The sequence below is a fragment of the Lissotriton helveticus genome, chromosome 2_1 (genome assembly GCF_964261635.1).
Source record: "Lissotriton helveticus chromosome 2_1, aLisHel1.1, whole genome shotgun sequence".
In the NCBI taxonomy this organism is placed as follows: domain Eukaryota; kingdom Metazoa; phylum Chordata; class Amphibia; order Caudata; family Salamandridae; genus Lissotriton; species Lissotriton helveticus.
In genome coordinates, this window is record NC_136059.1 from 769976084 (window position 1) to 769994528 (window position 18445).

Sequence of the window (18445 nt, forward strand, 5' to 3'; positions counted from 1 at the left end):
TACAAAGATTATGGAGCAAATGTCCAACTTCCCCTTGATTTGACGTTCGTGAGTATAAAGATATAATCTGTCCCCAATCTAGCGCTTGCGTGTAGGGACATCCCTACATAGCATTTCCCAAGGCAAGATCAGTTAAAGTGTCAGTGTGTGAAGCCTTCCTAAGAAGTCTCCCCACAATAGTTGGGTCAAGTAGCATAAAGCTACTAAGGCAGAGCTCGTTCTAAGACGCTCTCTCTCTCTCAAAGCAAGGCAGAAGTCCCCAGACACTTTCCCTAGTTATGATACATCAATACCACTTGCAGTATCCCAGGGTCCTTTGCAGATCACGCCATCCAGTCAGGCCACCTCCACAGAGGTAACTTTCCAGTAGGCAGCGATGCTCCCAAGCTTGGTGCGATGACCTTGATTCCGAGGCTCACTCCCATGAGAAAATACAACAGTTCTCCACTACCCAAATGAATACTCAATGTATCCTCTTCTGCCGAAGCCTAACCACTATAACAACCACATTATTCTAACTAAAAAGGATGATTTTTCCACCTGCAACAGAAACGTGAGAAAGAAAAAAATCCAACACGCCTATGAAATGTAACTATTAACTCTGATACGAGAGCTTCCAGTGAAAAATATATTTCAGCCCTAAAGAATTCGGCCAACATAAGAAAATGGCACACAGGTGTTATGAAGTTACATACAATATGAACATTCCTTACTGAGCATTTCCAAATTAACACATAAGTATGTGAATAATTGTCAGCCGCATACACAAATTCTACACCTTAATGTTTTCAGCTAATTTCAACGTTACTCTCTTCACGTTCACATTGAAATGTCCCTAATACAACACAATTCACATTATTACAGTTCACGTTCTATAGTCCCAAGTTAATACAACAAAGGAATATATGTGGGTGCTGACTATTTGTGATTATGAAGCACCCCTACAAATGAAAAGTGAATTTTGTGCTACATCAAACATTATGTTAATACCAATACCAATACCAATACCTGTAATACTTTGACCAGTACTCTCAAATATTCAAGTAACTCACACATATATTGAAAGTATTCTGGAACATGATGGCAGCACCCTTACATATCATTCTCTTCCAGAAAATAAAATAACAATAGGGGCATATTACAAAAAGTTCCGTAGGGACGTGTCAGGTGTTTGTACCTGCTTCCTCCACAGGCTTCCTCCACATGCTCCGCACTTTCATAACATATAAGCGGCCACGTATGCTTGTGCAGCCCCTTCAATAATGCAAATGTGTTGATGCACATTTTGTACCAGCGTGATGTTCCCTCATTTGCCTGAGGCTAAATGAACACCTTGCCTTTGCACCTGTGCTGTATTACAGATGCGGGTGAAAAAGCAAACAAGCCGTTTGGAGACACGCTGATTGTGCACCACAAAGGAGGTGCCATTTGGAAAACAGCATGGGGTCAAAGGGGCTATCCAGGCACCCCGTGCAGGCAGGTACAACCAATCAATGAACCCCTCTTAGCCTCCGTTTAAAATGGAGGGCTGGTTGCCGGAGAGTGATAGGCAGAACGGATGCCTGAAAAATCCATTCTGCCTTTCACTAATTCCTCCTGCAGACTTTGGTGCCTGGGGTACATGCACTGCACACAATATGCTGGTATTTCATTTTATGACATACACATTTTGAAAGGTCAATAATTGGTAAATTAACAATAATAGACAGGCAGTATAGGCCAGTGCTTCTATCCTGGCCCAGATATTTGTGTTTTGTGGACCCAGTGTTTCTGGTTCGCACATACATGATTAGTGGCTGCAAAGAAATTATGATACTGGTTCCAAAGTCAGACTCTGAAGTACTGGACTACTCTGGGAGCATTCTTTCAGAAATGTCTGTAACATCTTGGGACTACTATCTAATTTATTTTGAAAATTGTGTTGCAAAACAAACATTTGGACACAGTTTTCTCCAGATAATCTTGGTGTGGATGTCGCCCCCTAAATATTCTTTGCTCTTCAACATTGTGAAGGAACTCTCGAACCCCAGCTCCAACACCAACGACAACCCACCCTTGCAAGCCCTGTGCAACTCCCTCACCACCTTCTTCCATTGCAAGATAGCAGACATCCACGACAGCTTCAACACCCAGACAGCCCCAACAGACAGCAACACAACAGACCCTCTGCACACCATCGACCACGTCCCCTTACTTGCCTGGACCAGCGTGAGCGTCGATGACACCATCAAGACCATGAACACAATCCACTCCAGCTCTCCGTCAGATCCATTCCTGCACCACGTCTTCAACAAAGCAAGCAGCTCCATCGCACCCCACCTACACAACGTCATCAATCTCTCCCTTGAGACCGCGATCTTCCCAGAGAGCTGGAAACATGCCGAGATCAACGCCCTACTCAAAAAACCCAAGAGACCTCAAGAACTTCCAGCCCATCTCTCTGCTCTCCTTCCCGGCCAAGGTCATCGAGAAAATCGTTAAGAGACAGCTAACCCGATACCTCGAAGAGAACAGAATCCTGGAGCCTTCCCAGTCAGGGTTCCGCAGCAACCACAGCACCGAGACCGCCCTCATTGCTGCCACCGATGACATCAGGACCCTGCTAGACAACGGGGAGACTGCAGCACTCATCCTCCTAGACCTCTCTGCCGCCTTCGACACCGTCTGCCACCTCACACTACGCGCACACCTCCACTCCGCAGGGATCCGAGACAAGGCTCTGGAATGGACCACCTCCTTCCTCTCCGGCAGAACCCGGAGCGTCCACCTCCCCCCGTTCCGTTCCTAAGCCTCCGAGATCATCTGCGGCGTACCCCAAGGATCCTCCCTCAGCCCAACACTGTTCAACATTTAGATGGTCCCGCTTGCACACGTCGCCCGACAGCACGACCTCAACATAATCTCCTACGCCGACGACACTCAAATGATCCTCTCCCTCACCAAGGACCCCATCACCGCCAAAGCCAACCTCCATGAAGGAATGAAGGCCGTCACCGACTGGATGAAGATCAACCGTCTGAAGCTGAACTCAGACAAGACGGAGGTCCTCATCCTCGGCTCCAACCCGTCAGTCTGGGACGACTCCTGGTGGCCAACAGTACTGGGGGCAGTCCCGACCCCCACCGACCACGCGCGCAACCTGGGAATCATCCTCGACTCAACGCTCTCAGTGACCAAGCTAGTCAATGCCGTCTCCTCCTCCTGCTTCAACACCCTCCGCATGCTCTGCAAGATCTACAGATGGATCCCGACAGATACAAGAAAGACAGTCACCCAGGCCCTCTTCAGCAGCAGACTCGACTATGGACCAAGCTCATCAATCGACTACAACGCATACAAAACGACTCGGCATGACTGATCCTCGATGTACCACGACACGGCCACATCACCCCCCACCTGAGAAACCTGCACTGGCTCCCCGTCAACAAGAGGATATCCTTCAAGCTCCTCATCCACGCACACAAGGCACTCCCAAGACCGGCCCAGCCTACCTCAACAGACGGCTCTCCTTCTACACCCCCAACCGCCAGCTACGCTCCCCCGACCGCTCACTCGCCACCGTCCCGCGCATCCGAAGAACAACCACCAGTGGGAGATCCTTCTCCCACCTCGCAGCCAAGACATGGAACCCCCTCCCACTGAGCCTACGACAGATCCAAGACCTGCTGACCATAGGAAGTAGCGGCCTCCACCTCCCCCTCTCCCCCCCAGTACCTTGAGACCTTCATGGGTATGTAGTGCGCTTAACAAATGACAGATTGATTGATTTTGCTTAATGGTTGCAATTTATTTTAGATTATGTTATGTGAGGGAAACACATAATGAGCCCCTAAACCCCAATTATATAAATCAGTAACACTGAAATTGATTGTTAGTCTACCATCCTGTCTCTCTGACTGCTTAACATGTTGATCTAAACAAGTTATCTGATTTTTCCTCAGATGCTAACCACATTGCTGAAACTCCTGCTGATATTGTGGGGCTAGGAGAAGGGTTACTGTCTGGGCCCCCCTCAGCATGCATTGCAGGCCCCACTATGCTTTCCTTAGGCAATGACCAAAGCCTCTTCTTAAAAAACCTGAGATTGAGAAAAATGTTTTCAAGAGAAACACAGTAATAGCTGTTGTTCCAAATCACAAAATCACAAAAAATACTAACAGTAAACACTTTTTGATGTTTTATAGGGTTATGATTGAAAACAGGAGCAATCTTGTTGGATGGTATCAAGCAGATTACATATTAGGTTTGCAAGGAAAGCAAGGCTGTTTCGACAGAGTTTTTTTTAATTTTCAAATACATTTAATAACTAATGCTTTGAGGCAGCAGAACAGAATTAATTTTGTACAGGGTCAGTACAAAGCCAGAGAGCGGTAAATAGGATTACGTTTTTTGGGAACAAAGAAAGTAGAGCACGTTTGCAATTTGCAGAAGTTCAGACAGGTCAATTGGCATCGGGCCTAGAGGCATTTCTTAAATGTTTTCTAAAATGTGCACCCATGACAGCCCTTAAAGGGCAAATGACAACAGGATGGAGACGGACACAAAGCTAACATGGAACCAGATGCTAGTTATGAAATACATCTTGCGCAATTAAAAGCTGGCAAAAGTGGTAGTGTCCGTTTTAGCATTATTGTCAATTTAGAGTCGAGAACAAATTGTGCTCAGTTTCAGCAAATTGAGAAAATATGAGGAAACAAAGCATGCAAAAAGGAAACAAATATAAATGGTCTACACTATTCTCCATGTATTTGTGCTGTACTGTAATTGAGTACTATGGTGTAATTGACATGCGCCTTTTCTTTTGAATTACACTAATAGTGTTGTGAAATACATATCGAGCAAATTTAAAAGTGACACAAACTGGTGCCAAGTCTAGATATAATGTTTACCCACCAGCTCCTTAAAATGAGTGCAGCATTGTGTCACTTTGCCTTAAGGGGGTGTCTAAAGAGTAGGTTTTGGTCGTTTCTAACCAACCACCAATGGTTTTTGAAGCAAAGCCCTATCTACTAAAATCAGTTAACAGGACTTTGTGGCCAAAAAGTATGCCTATTTGAAGCCGTTGTTAACACTGAGAAATGTTTTCTTTTCACCTAACTTTTCACAAATTGTCTGTGCGCTGCATTGTACGACACACAACCAAAATGTGAAATGTTTTTAAGTTAGTATAAGCCTGGGGGCATATTGTGAAAGATTTACAGCTGACACGCGCTTGACACAAAGCTGGTCAACCCCTCGGTCACATTTTCAAATAGGCACAACTCAATAGTTGAGGCCAATTTCAAAGATTGTGTGATGTACAAACGACTTTGCATTTGTCTGCACCAAACTAAAACTAATGTATGTATTGTGGATGTGTCAGGGCATTATCAACATACAAACAGGCACATGCATCAATGTGAAATTTTGCGATTCCTTATTTGCGAGAAATAAGGAATCGCAAATAAGGAATCACATAAATGAATGCATCAAAAATATTGCGAAATATTAGCGAATCGCAATAAATCACTATCGCAAATAGCGAGATCTCAATTTGTGAATTCGCTATTAGCGATTTTGCAAATTGCGAAATTGCTAATAGCGAAGTCGCGCAATTGATGCATCTTGATGACATCACTACCAGGAAGTCAGCAGACCAAGCCCCATTCAGTGCACAGTCATAGTGAGAGGAGGGAGCTGACTGCAGGAGCTGAACAGGAGTGAAAGTAACTTTTGGAACAACACCTGGACATTTCACAAAATGGATACAGCAGCAGGAGAGAACAGCTAGAGTGCCATGGAAGAGGAAAAATAAGTTTTCTGACAAGGAAATAGACACACTAACCGAGGGTGTGGTAAACAGCCATGACAAGCTGTTTGTAAAATTTTCATTGAAAGTTGCAGAGCAGGAGAAACGCAAAATATGGATCCGGATCCAAAATAAAGTGAACGCTGTTGGGATCATACACCGTACCATCGATGCCTTAAAAAAAAGATGGTACGAGTTGTGCAGTCGTGCAAAGGAACTCATTGCCGACAGGCTTAAGGAAGTCAGGAAGACAGGAGGGGGAACCCCGACACAGACTGCCAACACACCCATGAAGGACATGGTGGACTCGACACTCCAGCCTGAAGCTGTTGTTGGGGTGACTCAGCTAGACATCTCTGGAGCGGCAAACATATCCGAAGGTAAGATGTATGCATGTGGCCAAATGTCATTAAATTGTAAGGTATTACATCAGCTCAGTACAGCACACATGTCCATAATGAAAATCCAGTACACATTTTGCTTAAAAAATCAAAGTGCATTATGGGAGATGCAGGCAGGTCAGGCAGGTACTATGGCAACACACAAATAGGTATAAACCAACACAAAATTAGTGTAATAGCAACATATTTATTCAGGATTCCTGGCTGTGAAAGTGCAATCTTTAAGGTAGCCATCAAGCCCAATTTCACCTTGTCGGGGCTATTGATTTATCGACCCCCCGGGAGTGAGGTGGCCTTTAGAGCTGCTCTACCAGATGCCATCTGTAAGCTGGCCGTTGGGTGCTCTAATTTCTCCATTATTGGGGATATGAATCTGCATTTTGACAATCTTTCTAGCCCATCGGTGTCTAGTTTTATTGCAGATTTAGAGTGGCTTCAGCTGGCCCAGATGGTCGTACAACCCACTCACATAGGGGGGCATATTCTTGACCCGTTTTTCACCAACGTTGCGGGAACCAGCATTACTAGCCTCACACCGCTGGCATGGACTGATCATTATCTGATACAGATCCAGTGCCCCGTACCTGTTACGCAGCCCAAACCAGTGGTTTGTCCAACGCCTAGACGGCGTTGGAATAAACTTAAGCTGGACGAGTTCTACCACCTTTTATCGTCCGACCCACTAGACATAACTGGGGCGGTAGATCAAGGCTATGATGGTTTCTGTAACTGGGTGACTAGGGCTTTAGATTCCCTTATCCCCACAGTTTGGTGTAAATCAGGGGCTAGGAATACCAGCCCATGGTACGACGATACGCTGCGGGCTCTCAAGACCTCTTGTAGGTGTGCAGAGCGGGCATGGCGCAAAACCTACAACATCCAGGAGAAGATCTTGTACCAAGCCACTGTGAAACTTTACCATCGAGCAGTGTGCAGAACCCGCGCTGCCTTCTACGCCTTACAATTTCGGACCAGTGCCAATCCCTCTAAAGCCATCTTCAAGGTGTTGAAAGACCTTACCACCAAAAAGGCGACTGCGATCTTCCAGAGCTCCGTGGAGCACTGTGAAATACTGGCGGATTTCTTTGTGGAAAAGGTGAATGCTATCCATAGGGCTTTTCCGTCGACAATTCCACCCGCAGATACACCTCTTAAACCCTTGACCGCTGAGGAATTGCACTCTTTTCCGACCTTAACAACTGAAAGCCTTGGCAAACTGGCCTGCCAAGTGAAGTCGGGGTCCCCAGCAGATCCACTCTGTCCGGCTGTGTTCAAAGATCTTGCGGTGCACAACATCTCACCGCTATGCTCTTTGATCAACAAGTCGCTTACATCTGGCGCAGTTCCACTTAAGTGGAAACAGGCCATGGTCCGGCCTATCCTCAAAAAACCAAGCCTGGACGGGAGTAAGCCCGAAAATTACCGGCCAATTTCACTTCTGCCGTGGCCCGCCAAGGTGACTGAGGCGCATGTAAACGCGGTCCTCTCGGAACATCTCCACCAAGCCGATATCCTCGATACGACGCAGAATGGGTTTCGAGCAGGTCACAGCACGGAGACGGCTCTGCTGTATATGGTGGAGCATTTGCGCTCCGTGCTTGATGCGGGCCAAACGGCGGCGCTGGTGCTATTAGACCTGAGCGCCGCCTTTGACACCGTATCACACCCTATCCTTCTGCGTCGGTTAGAGGAGGCTGGTGTCACTGGTACCGCTCTCCAATGGTTCCGGTCCTTCTTAGCTAATCGGACCTTTAGCGTGACCGTCCCTCCATACCAGTCCAAACCCCATCTGCTGGATCTGGGGGTCCCACAAGGCTCCTCGCTGAGTCCTACGTTGTTTAATCTACACGTAAGGCCGCTAGCTGAGGTTGTCCGACAATGGGGTATGACTATGGTGTCATACGCCGATGACACCCAGCTAGCGGTCACGATCAGCGGGGATGCTGATGTGGATGCACCCAGATTCCAACAAGGACTGCGGGCGGTCGCTGGCTGGATGACGTCCAACTGTCTCCAGCTGAACGCTAGCAAGACCGAGGTCATGATTTTTGGGAAACAACCGAAACTTTGGGGAGGGAGATGGTGGCCTGGGGATTTGGGTCCTACACCTCTCCCTGTCTCCGAGCTTAAAAACCTCGGAGTATGGCTGGACCCCTCCCTTACGTTTGTATGTCACACCAAACGTACGGCGGCCTGTTGTTTTGGCATTCTACGGGGACTACGTCCAGTGCTCAAGTTTTTTGATGCCACCACCCGGCAACTCATGATCCAAGCCACTGTCATCTCCAGGCTGGATTACGCGAGCTCCCTATTCGCTGGCTTAAACCAAGCTGAAATCGGTCGCTTACAGCGGATCCAGAATGCCGCTGCGAGAGCGGTGGTAGGACTACCTAGATCTTGTCCTACCTCCAGTTCCTTGCGAACGCTGCATTGGCTCCCGGTGGCTCAGCGGATTCAGTTTAAGGTCCTCTGTGTCGCCTACAAAATACTCAAGGGATCTCCAGCGGTGATTTTGTCCAAACTTCTGGTTCACTACACTCCGGCGCGAGCACTAAGATCTGCTGACTTAGAACTAGCTGTTGTCCCCCGCTTTAAGCGCAGCAGAGCCGGTGGACGTTCCTTTCAAGTCCGCGCAGCTATGCTGTGGAACTCCCTTCCCCTGGCGATTCGCGCCCATAGGGACTTGCTCTCATTCCGTCGCGCGGTGAAAACTTTTCTGTTCCCTTAGCTTCACCCTACTGTGTTTTTACCTCGTTGTGTTATGCTGCTACCTTGTCGCGGCGCCAGGACGCTCCTTCGCTGGAGCAGCTGTGCGCCTAATAAAAGTGCATAACATAACATAACATAACATAACATAGAGAAAACATGATTTCTGAGACATGACATCACAAACAGAAATTAATGCTGTTTTGCACTGTTTAACTCACAGTTGCAGACTGTGAAGATGCAGAGGACAGTGACTTCCTTGACACACCGGAAACTAGCACAGTAGAAGCGACGGATACACCTGTGGTGCCACAAAATCAGTCACGTGCCCCTACCACACGAAGGGCAACAGTCCCAACACTGGTGACAATGGAATCTGAGGACGAGGGACATGTAACACCAGTGGCCGGCCAGGCACATCTACTCAAACACAGCTCTGCAGCAGCACTTCCCGAGGCCAACGGCGTAGAGCGAGGTCACTAATCACACAGCTGGAGGACCAACCTAATGATGCCTGGGGTAGTCTTGAGGGACAGATGCTACGTGTACAGTATCTGCAGGCAAAAAACACATGTTTAGTGCAGGCACAAATAGGAAAGATGGCAGCCAATATAACAGTACTGACGGATTGCGTGAAAGAACTGACCGGGGAGATGCAGGTGGGACATGTGTCACAGACAAGACACCATTGCCAATTAATGCAACGCATGAACGTGTATGCAAAATCCAATAATAGGGTGGCCACAGCCACTGCACTGCTGGCATGTAGGTCTGTGACCATGCAAACTGAGATGTCCCATTGGAGTGGGGATGTGGCAAAGGCACTGGGCCAGGTGACCAATGCAGTGGAAATGATGCAAGCTGCCACAATGTAGTCAAATACTGTCACGCTGGAAGAGGGCAGGGAGGAGGTCTCAAGGCTAAGCAGTCTGCCTATGCCTGTTTCCACTGCAGGAAGGCGCAAGACACTCAGCAGTGCCCTCCCCGCCACCAACATGGGGGATGAAGATGCAGCATCTGAAAGATGTCTGGGTGTGCGTGGGAGGAAGCGATAGACTGCCATGTACAGATATGGTGAAGTAACCATTGATGGGCACCACATTTTTGACTGACTTTCAAGTCATGATTTGATTTAAAGACATTTATGTACATTACTGCGATTCCTGTGCTACTGGGCACATTGGCTGTGTGCTTAGACACTCAAGTCAATTTTTTTTAAGATAAACATATTTTGACAGCAATATCCGTGTTCTATGTTATCATTACTCACCTCAGAAATCACTTTGGGTTATTTCCATGCGTCTCCTGTGGCCTTCTGCCCCGCTTGCCCCATGTGCTGCATGGCGGTGTGGCCCTTACTGGTTGTCGTCCTTTGAATCGCTTTCAGACGCCTCAATTGCTATGCCTCCCTTTGTGGCAATATTGTGTAGCATGGCACATGCTGCTACTATCTTGCAGCATTGTTCAGGGTTGTATTGTAAGCCGCCAACGGTTTTATGGAGGCATCTGCAGTGGCTCTTCAACGGCCCAAACGTGCGCTCTATGATGTTCCTGGTCGATATATGCTCAGCCTCATACCTCTGTTCATTGGCAGTTGTAGGATTGAGGTACAGCGTCATTATGTAATTACCCAAGGCGTATGCGCTGTCACCTACATGGAAGTAAGCAAAGGGTCAGTGGCAGTATTACATTTGCATACGTACAATGTCTGTGAGCATTAATAACACATGTTTACCTAGCAGAAGTCCCTCTCCAAATTGATCCCCGACAAGACGAGTGTGTATGCAAAATATATGGGAATCATGTGCACTCCCTGGGTATTTCGTCACAATGTTAGTTATTATGTGTTTGAGAAGGAGTTTCGACAGACGACGTCGAGGGAAAATGTATACTACTATGTTAAGGGAATGATAACATGTTCTATTCCTATATATGTATTTATTCCCTGCAGGGGGCATATTGCCACATGTGTGCAATCAAATCAACCTAAGACTTGTGGGAAGCGGGCTATCTGGTAAAATTCCTGTTTAGTCTTGGTGAGGTCGTGTGCAGTTGTGGGGAAGCTAATGTGTCAGTTGATCCGAGACATCAAGGAATGCTTTGAAGATTCTTGAGAGTGCGCTTTGAGACACACCTCCAGCTACTGCTATTACTCCCTGGAAACTGCCGGACGCCAGTAGGTGCAGGCAGCATAGGGCCAGCACATGTGTGGGGATGGCATTGGTCCTACGTGTCTGTCGCTGCAGAATGGGATCCAATTCATTGATTAAATCATGGATCATTGCTGCATTGAGCCTATACTTGTCGTATATCTCATCTACTGTCTGTCCTAGCAAAGTAATGCGGACTCTGAAGCTGCGCTCCTGTATTTTCCTCCTTCTGTGTGCTGCTGCCTGGAGCCCCATCCTCCTCGCCATCATTTAAATCCCTGCCATTGTGAAATGTTCAGGCTCAATCTTTGTGTGTTTAAGTACGTTTCTGTTGACTTTCAGCTGTATCTGATTTGCACTAATTATTACCACCTGGTTGTGATCCTTCTTATTTTGCACTTGCAAATTTGCGATTTTCTGTAAAATCTCAAATTGTGATTTTCCATGCATTAATTTATGATTCTTTAGTTGCGATTCGCTATTTGGTAGCCGCAATTAAAGAATCGCAAATTTATTCTCAGATTATTTTGCGATTCTTTAATTTTGCGAAAACATTGGTTTTCGCTTTATTTGCGTTCATGCATTGCTGCAGGGTACTTTGCGATCGCAATGGGTATATTTTTGCGATTCGCAATTTGCAATTTTTGTGCATTTTCTTAAGGTTGATGCATGTGCCTGAAAGCTCCGAAACCTCAGCTACAAGTAATTGCAAAAGTTACTGAAAGTGGCGCGAAGCAGCGCAAAAAGGAATTGCATGGAAAAATTAGTGCTGGTACATATCAGGTGCAAAAAGTTAAGCTATTTACTGGAACATCCACCAGCAGAAGTACAACATATAACTACAGTCTGTGGCAATCATGGAGATTGGTAATGGTTGACACTATCAGCGCATAGTTGCCTTGGCTAAAAAAAGAACACAGAGGAAGGAAAGTATCTGCAAACAGAGAAAAGTACTCATCCACAAGAGTGAAGAATAGGCCATTAAAAAATGTAGGCTCGCCAGGGACATGATAATCACTCAGTTATATTAATTTGGACCATCCCTTGAGGCAAAAACTGAAAGAGCTCATGCCATACCACCTCAAGTGAAGGTACTTGCAGAACTACACCTTCTTGCTAATGGCTACTTTCAGAATACTTGTGCTACATTGGCTAGTATGTGTCAGGGCGCTCTCTCTTAATTTCTACCACGTGTTGGAAGGTATAATGAAACTAAAACCCCAACACCTAAGATTTCGTGAACCGGGACAGGATCAGAGATGAGCAGCAGTGGCCCCTGCAGGTAAGAGCAGTGGGCAGTGGGGCGGGAGGGAAGGAGTTTCGACAGACGACATTGAGGGAAATGTATTATTTATTTAATTTTTTCATCATGGTCAACTGTGGAACCCCCTCGTCCCCCCCAACCTGGCACCACCACCCACATCTCTTACCTGCACAGGCCACTGCTGGAGACGAGTACGTGGTGCAATTGACTGTACGCATGTTATCATGCTTCCATCTGCTGAAACATCCCATCTGTATATTGAAATAGGAAGCATACATATTCTATAAATGGGCAAGCAGAATGTGATAAGTACTGCTTCACAAATGTTGTTGCAAAATATGTAAGTATGCCCATGATTCGTACAGATTCCATCATAGTACCATTAACCAATGTTTTGAAAGTGGAATGTATGGAGATGGATTATTGATTGGTAAGTATATTTTACTATACGATACAAAAAGGATACATGTATGAGAAAAAAAACAATATTTGGTTTTTATCATTACTATTTTTACAAGCACTTTATATGTAACACCTGTAAAAAAAATTTATACATTTAAGGTGATATGAGATATGCTCTAAGATCCTGGTTAACTTAATTTTCTAACCCAAAACACTAGCAAAAGAAGCATACAACGCTGCTCATCGTAGGACACAGAATAATTGAGCCTACCTTTTGCGTACTGAAATGCAGCTTCAGATGTCTGGATTTGTCTGGAGGTAGACTGTTGGATAAACTCCACATTGTGTATGAGCCGATTGTTGTGTGCAGCACATTACATAACATTGCTGTGAAGGGGTCACTTGAACTTGAAGAAAACATATGTAATCAAGATGTGGTTGATAAAGATGTCATGACTGCTCATGAATATAGTAAAACAGAATCCTTAGACAGTGCCAGGTGTGGGAAAGATGTAATTAATTTCGTTACCACATAAACGAAAAATTTCAATTAAATAATGTATTATTTTGTGTGTTCATTTTGTTTGATGTTTTAAAACAAAAATGTTTACAATAGTCAATCTCCGTTAAGCAATGTGTCATGTTATTGGATGACATAAGGAACCTCAATTAAAAATGTTACAGTATGTATTGTCATATGATGATAATGTCATGTTAAAGGAATAAAAAATGAGGAAAAGTAATTATTTAAATAGAAAATAAATCAATGCTATCATATAGTGATGTCACATTATTACATCTAAATCCTTCTATTAGTAAATATGTAGATCTTAGATGTTGACGAAATCCCGCTACTCCAAAATATGAATTAAATCAATCTTACTACACAAAGTGAACGTGCAATTGTTAGTGTCAATTCTTTCTGCATGAGTATGGTCATCTGTAAACTTTTTTGGATTCATGTATCACTAAATGATTCAATCCGTTCAATGTGAAATCATCTGCTGACATATAGATATTGGATTGGGAAGGTGGTATATTATTTTACATCACACACTCTCTGAGGAAAATATGATGTTCAGCACACCATGTACAAACACAACTTATACATAGCTTAGAAACTGCTTTCTTTTAACTTTACTGTGTTTAGTAGTGATGACTCGCTGTTCACCTACAAACTCATTCTGGTGAGTGACAAACACTTGTAATGTGAATGCAAACAGTATCATGTGTTGGTCAAATGAGCTGTGTCTGCTCATATCATGTCTGTGTATTCTGATTACATATATGTCAAAGTAGTACATAGGCAAATGATGGTTTGCAATCAATAAGTATAAACCTGTCTGTGAAATTGCTCTAAGCAAGAAGTCCTGTAGTGAATGTGGTAAATGAGCAAAAAGACCTGGCTCTTCGAATGTTCCTCCACCCAGTCCGACCTGCAGCCCCCCTCTCCTTCCCCTACCACCTTGAGAACCTCACGATTGAGTAGCCACGCTATACAAGTCCCTGATTGATCATAGCCAAAATTACTACCCAGATATTATTGTAAACTGAGCATATCGGTCAACGCATGCGTTGATGCTTCCACATTTTTCATTACATTAACTTCATGTGTCAGCACACTTAGGCTTGTAAAAATATTTGAAGCCTGGTAATTGGCAAATGTGTTGATGAAATAGATGCAGAGTATAATCCTAGAAGATAAGTTGTTCTTGTGCATGGCGCTTAAGCATATTTCAGGAAGAAAAAAAAATCTAATATATAATACATAAGCTTTTTTATTGTTCAAATATCTCTTGAAAGAATCTGCACCTTTGTTTAAATCTTTATTCATGAACATTAAAGCAATATTAAATGATGGATAATCTTATTTAAATACAAGCCTTTAGAAATAATACTTGCATACACATTTGTATCATTTAGATTGCATGACAGTGTATGCACAAAAAACAAGACTTTATGTAGTGTATGCAAATTGTTCACAGTTCATAGTTCATAAACTTTATTCCGGTACCTTAGTGCCCATAAAAGCACAAATTCATAACAAATACAAGCAATACTCTGTAAATTTAAAACATAACAATATAAAATTCTATAACAAATATTGCATGATCATTCATATTTTTTTAAAGCTACTTATTGAGAATAGTTTTGCTGGGAGTGGAATGTTACATAAAACCATTAAAACATTTTTCAATTATGTCAAGAGGCTCAAGGATCCAACATAGACTTACGTGTTCTAATAGCTATTCTAAGAAAAGTGCATGTGCGAAAGATCAAATCTACATTATCCAGGGTTACTATACACAGATAGGCCTCGTCCAGACTAATAGGCTGTCTCTTTTTAAAATATGGATTTAAAAGCCACTTGGAGTGTTTAATATAATACTTACAGAAAAATAGAAAATGTATAATTGATTGACCACTCCTCCCATCACAGGGACATGATGTTGGTTGAGGTTGGGGTGGTAACCAAGAGGAAAACAAAGTGCAAATCTGACAGTTCCAGCTCTTAAACAGCATAATAAGCTTCTCTGCCAACAACTCATTGGTAAAGGGAGATATATATGCAGGGGGTAACAATGCTGTTCAATAGACATATAATTGCGCACAGATGTTTTTCTAGATTCTAAATCAATTCTCTCTTTGTTGAATAGAGAGTAAAGAGCGTCTCGCAGTTCCTTTTTGGGCCCTACTCAGCTGTGCTAGGATCTAGGAAAATATGTTCCCTATTAATGCTGCGCAGATTTTGTTGCACTCCTCTTAGCCATGGGATTTCCATCCCTTTATCACACTTTAAACAATCACTAATAATCTGTCGGGTGAGGAAAGTAGCCTGATTCTTCCACACTGAGAGCCAAAAAAGAGCTGGTAGGGCACGAATAAAATCAGATATAAAGTCAATATTAAGCTCCTTGTGACATATATATTGTGGTGTCGAGATTGGGATACCCAAAATTTTCCTACAAAACCTGTTTTCTTCCTGATAGATACATGAACTATTTACTATGCCCCAAACCTCAGCACCATATGTAGCCACAGGGATGCACTGTAATTTATACATTTTCTGAATTGCTAAAATAGCTCCAGTGGTCTTAGGACGGGGAAGGCTCAGAATCGAATTGGCGGCCTTTGAGAACTTGCTCCTGGAGTGAGCTAAGTGCTCACTCCAGGAGCCGTTTGCAGCAAAGACCAACCCCAAGTAAATAAATGAACGTCTGCATGTCAATTTTTGACTATTTACTGTGATAGTGCCTACCTCTCGCTTCCCTGGTCCACTGCACATTAAAAAAGATTTCTTCAAAATTGACACGTAAGTCTAAGCCGTTCATATACTTATTACAATTTTGGACCAAAATACGCAGAGAATTTGGAGTTCGGCCTATAAGGACCGCATCATCTGCATATAAAAGCATAGGGATTGATTTCCCATTAATTTTTAGGACATCTTGGGTGACTGTTTTCAGAGAGCGGTTCAACTCATTATTATAAATAATGAAGAGAAGGGCGGCCAGAACACAACCCTGTCTGACCCCCCTTCCTACATCAATTGCCCCCGAAACCTTCCCTCCCATACCGATCCTCACCTGTGAATGGAGATCTTTATGGAGATACGCTAAGAAGAGTACCAACGGCTTGTCCAGCCCACCTGCCAGAAGGATTGTCCACAGCTTTGCCCTGTTAAAAACGGTCAAAGGCTGTGGAAAAATCCATAAATGCCAGATAGATCGGTGACCTCTGTGCAATGTGGTATTTCCCAATAACCAAATTAAGATTAAGGCATTGTTCGACTGTTGCCACTTTGCTCCGGAAGCCTAACTGGCATGGTTCTAAAATATTGTTTTCCTCTGTCCAGGTTAAAATTTTGTTATACAGAACTCTCCCTAGTATTGTCTATTAGGGATATAGGTCTGTAATTACACAGCTGGGACCTGTCTCCTTTCTTAAAGATCGGTACTATAATACTCTTGGCCCATGTAGCAGGTAAGCTGGCAAGAGTCAGGCTATTAAAAACATTCAGGAGCAATGGGGCCCAGAAATCAGGATTCCATTTGATTAGGTCAATTGGAAGCCCGTCTGGCCCCGGGGCTTTGTTCCCTAAACTCTGCTGGATGGCCTCTTCTACTTCTAAAATAGTTATCTCTATGGGGGCCAAAATGCCGGGCCCCTGATAATGGGGTGGCATAAATTTCCGAGAAATGGTTTACCCAGGCATCGCTGGAAATATTACATCTAATCGGGGTTGATAACTGGCCCATTGATCGAAGATCCCTTACGGCTGTCCAAAAAATGTTACCTTTTTTTAACTGGCCGCCTCAGAAAGAATTTCCCAACGTTCAGTCAGGAGGGCCTTCTTTCTATTTACAATAACTACATTATATTCCTTTCTTGCCAGTTGAACGTCTGTTGTGCACCTTGGGTTGGCTGATAGGGCCCTACGTAGGTTCCTATTAGCCAGTGTACATTCACGGTCAAACCACCTTGGGCTTTTTTCTGCTTGAGGTACGGGTTTTGATAGAAGTGTTTTTATGGCTTGGCATACATTGGTAAAATCCTGAATTATCACTGTATGTGGGGATTGCAGTGACAGGCAACATGCATCAATAAGATGCATGTTGCCCTTAATTAATTCCCGAAACACTTTTCCTCTATCAACCCCCTTCCAGTGTAGTCTTAAATTATAAGTCGATGGCGTCAGGTTCGAAGCCCCACATTCGATCTGGTATGCGGGCCTTGGGGCGGAATTCAACAATATTTTGATGGGGTTATGATCCCCGTGATCCGATGCAATGACTTCTGCTGCCTTTAGTTGGTCTTTAAGTAAAGGGGAGATAAAAACGTATCGTAGAGCAGCAGCCCCTACTCCTAAATGTTCGTTGCATATGGGCAATTGCATTTGGCCCGCCCACCAGATCCATAACAATAACCAGATTACATGATCTTAGGAGCAGAGCAAGTTCAGCACCCCTACGAGCAGATTGCCCAGAATAGCCTGACCCTCCATCGAGCCCCTTACTAGTAATTTTGGCATTAAAATCACCTCCCAGCAGAACCCCTATTGGGTCCCCCATATTGGACTGTGTATCCAAATTTGAAATAAAGTCAAAAAGCCCAATAAAGTTCTCATTTGGGATGGAGCGAAAATCATTATTATAAAACTTCACCAAATGGAAACAAACTCGCCTTTTAAAAAGCACAGCTTGCTCATTTTGGCTGTGGTTTGGAATGACCTCGAAACTCCCCCCAGCAGCCACATTAATCCCTATAAACAGACCTCCCGACGGTCTGCCCATTTTGGGTGTTAGGGTTGTCACACTAAAACAGTGGAACCCTTCGATGTACAGATCTTCTGTGGCCCACGTCTCCTGGAACATGACAATGTCATGTTCCCTTATCATACACAGCCAATCTTGGTTATCAAGCCTAGGTCGTAGTCCCGCCACGTTCCAACTTAGGACACTCAAGTCAGCCCCACTACTACCTCTGGGTAAAACTGTCCTGTCGGTAGTTTTGTTGGATATATGGGTTATGCCCAACATTGGCCCTTCAGGGGCTTGTGTGTTGAGTGCCAAAGGTGATGGTCAGTCCTGAGTGTCTAGGTTGGAGAGTGCATGGAACCTGTTGGTTGTTGACACATGTGCTTCAGAGCCCCTTATTGGTATTACTAAAGGTTTGTAGAAGAAGCCCAGGTGAAGTGAACTAATGTCTGTTGTGGGGGCGAATGACTGTTCTC